The following is a 3,866-nucleotide window of genomic DNA, read 5'->3' on the forward strand; positions in this document are numbered from 1 at the left end:
TACAATATCATATGTGCAACCATCATTTGAAACATAAAAACCAAAGCTAACATATCTAAAAACTCAAAGTTGACTATCTCAAGAAACGATGTGTATATGAATGAATATTTTCAAATAAAAAAGTATAGGCATTGCATCAGCATTTATGCGAATACATGATGCAAAAAATTACAAATATTTGAGTATATCTTAAATAAAACAAAAATGGGAAGGAACAGTAGACAATTCAAATATTGAATTAAATTAGCTTCCATTGCCATATATACATCAAATGAAAGTAAATATAGTCATTTGCAAAAAACTTATCTTGCCAAATAACATAAGGGCAACCCAAGTACAGGAATCCCATAGAAGCATTTGGGATTCTAGTACAAAAAGTGACATAAAAGTCTCAGGAGTCTCTTAATTGTCACGGGTTGTGACCTGCTCTAGTTTATGGCTCATCCTAGTCATCAAAGCAATTAGCCTATTTAAACCAACTTTGAACATTGACACCTCAATGGACACTAGCTGAACTTGTTCTTTCAGCTTATCAACTTGTAGTTTACACCCATTCTCACATACAATTGCCCCTTCTTCACCTCTCCCCAAAATCTGATGCATCCATTGATTAGAGTCCTTAACGCTATTCTCAATTTGAGAAATCCTTGCAATGAGAGTTCCAGGGAATTCTCTCATGCCCTATGCTATTACTGCACCACCATCTGAATGGATTTCTCCCCATAAAGAGGCCAAATATCGTGTGTTCATGGCACATGCATCCTTATTATCCTCGCACATGGCTTGAATGGACTTTCACAGATTGTAATGACTTGAATGCTCAGTTGCATGGATTGAAGCTCTCCCCCTTCTAAGTCGTTTCATTATATCAGCAGTGCGACAGTCATGGCGAGACTTAAAACGCTTTGAAGGCAATGTGGGACCCTGATTTGTTCCATGGGTTAAAGTCTCTGCCCTTGCAAAAACTTGATTTGTCACATGAAGGCTATGTGGCTCACAAAAAGATAACACAATGTCAAAAATTGCAGAGCCCTCCACCCTTGTAGCTCGCTTCATTGCCCGAAGGCTTTGTTGCCCATGGAAACCCGACTCCCTAAGATTTGGAACAATGGTAGAAGCCATTTCTGGAGCTGCATCCAAAACAAAATACAAAAACCTTTTTAGGTATGTATTGGCTCAATTGTATAATTGGATCACACAGATTCCATAGAACAAACATGAGCAAAAATCAATTGGCATGATTACCAAATCAAAAGCGAGCATACCAACATATTTAGGAGGTAGATACCCAAAGATTCTAGCCCATCTCCTCTCGGCAAAGAATTTGGAATCAAGTTGGATGGCTTAAGATATTTGTGAATGAGCTCTTGCCAAGCATTCGTGCAAATATTTTTCGATTCAAAGGTAGTAAGTTGCTTAGAGTGACCGAGGATATGGTGGTAGGAAGTAGAAATCATAGGACATGTTAAAAGGAAAAATCCACATGGAAGGCACATGGCTCTAGCATCTATTTCAAAAATCAAATCCCCCTATCCTCCCCTTGCCATGCATTAGCCTCCTCTACCCACCCCATGGCATTTGTTACCTTTAGGTGCGAGCTTTCCCAACCCTAAATCTAAGACCTTAGTCCTATGATCATCACCAAGCAATATGTTTAATGGCTTTAGATCCTTGTGAATCAAGCTAAGCCAACCTATTAAAACACAATTCTTAGATGCCTTCTCAAGTTCACAGGTGGTAGGTTCATCATCATCCAATTGGCTTAGAGTACCTAAGGATGTGGTAAAAGCAGGTAGACATCATGGGGTGTGTCAGAATGGAAAATCCAATTGCAAAGCAAGCCTTTGATTCAAAAGTAGAGGAAACCCTCTCGAGATGTAGCTTCACCTAATATCCAATCGCCTCACCTCTGGAGCTTAGTTCTCATGGCTATAGTACACATGACATGAAACATACATAATCCTTTACTCTCGTTGAGAGGTTGATTAGATCACTTAGGGCAAGGGTGCAGGCTTTAAACTTACTGTCTGCTCATCAAGGTACTCCTGGGAAAGATACAATTAACTTTGGAGCTTTAGTATCCAACCACATCATGGACTTATTTCACTTCTGTCCACCATTATATTTTGCTCACTCTCTCTCTCTCTCTCTCTTTCTCTCTCTCTGTACCCCCATCTATCATCCAATCACCTCACCTCTCGAGATTAGTTCTCATGGCTATAGTGCACATGACATGAAACACACTTAATCCTTTACTCTCCTTGAGAAGCAAGGCTAACTTCTTAAAGAGGTTAGATTAGATCACTTAGGGCAGAGGATGCTGGCTTATCTCTAGACATACTGCCAGCTCGATGCTCCTAAGAAAAATACAAATACCTTTAATTATTACTAGTCCAAACACATCATGGCCTCGTCTTATTTCACTTTTGGCCTACCATTATATTTTTTTCGTCCTCTCTCTCTCTCTCTCTCTCTCTCTCTCTCTCTCTCTCTGTGTAACCCCACCTATTATCCAATCGCCTCATGTCTCGAGCTTAGTTCTCATGGCTATAATCCACATGACATGAAACATACTTGATGCTTTACTCTCATTGAGAAGCAAGGCTAGCTTCTCAAAACGAAGGTTAGATTAGATCACTTAGGGTAGAGGGTGTTGGCTTATCTCTAGACATATTGCCAGTCATCAACATGCTCTTAGGAAAGATACAATTACATTTGATGATTACTGGTCCAAGCACATCATGGCCTTGTCTCTAACTAATACACTAACTTATTTTACTTCTGGCTTGCCAGCTCATCAAGATGCTCTTAGGAAAGATACAATTACATTTAATGATTAGTGGTCCAAGCACATCATGACCTTGTCTCTAACTAATACACTAACTTATTTCACTTTTGGCCTACCACTATATTTTTCCACCCCCCCCCCCCCCTCTCTCTCTCTCTCTCTCTCTCTCTCTCTCTCTCTCTCTCTCTCTCTCTCTCTCTCTCTGTGTAGCCCCACCTATCATCCAATCGCCTCACGTCTCGAGCTTTACTCTCGTTGAGAAGCAAGGGTAGCTTCTCAAATATGAGGTTAGATTAGATCACTTAGGGTAGACGGTGCAAGCTTATCTCTAGACATACTGCCAGGTCATCAAGACGCTCCTAGGAAAGATACAGTTAACTTCGGTGATTACTGGTCCAACCACATCATGGCCTTGTCTCTAATTAATACACTAACTTAATTCACTTCTATCCACCATTATATTTTCCCTCTCTCTCTCTCTCTCGCCTCCATTATCTTTTAGTTCTTCCATCTCAATAATATAATCATCTACAAACTATAAGATCATAATGGTTTGGATGATTTTAAAAATGTAGCTTGTCTTAAACAATGCAAATATAGCTTTAACATATGGAGAGATAAATCCATCATTACTCCCAAAATATGGCTCTTAAATCAGTTTCCCCCTCCCAAAACAGTAGCAGCGTCCACGAATTATAAGATCAAAATGGTTTCGATGATCATCATAAAGAAATATGTTTAATGGCTTTAGATTCTTGTGAATCAAGCTAAGCCAACCTATTAAAACACAATGCTTAGATGCCTTCTCAAGCTCACAGATGGTAGGTTCATCATCATCCAATTGGCTTAGAGTTCCTAAGGATGTGGTTGAAGGAGGTAGACATCATGGGGTGTGTCAGAATGAAAAATCCAATTGCAAAGTAAATGGTTGTAGCCCTTGATTTAAAAGTAGAGGAAACCCTCTCGAGATGTAGCTTCACCTAATATCCAATCGCCTCACCTCTCGAGGTTAGTTCTCATGGCTATAGTGCACATGACATGAAACATACATAATCCTTTACTCTCGTTAAGAGGTTGA

The sequence above is a fragment of the Dipteris shenzhenensis genome, chromosome 20 (genome assembly GCF_047967505.1).
Source record: "Dipteris shenzhenensis isolate YYH24624 ecotype China chromosome 20, Dip_SZ_1.0, whole genome shotgun sequence".
NCBI classification, from domain to species: domain Eukaryota; kingdom Viridiplantae; phylum Streptophyta; class Polypodiopsida; order Gleicheniales; family Dipteridaceae; genus Dipteris; species Dipteris shenzhenensis.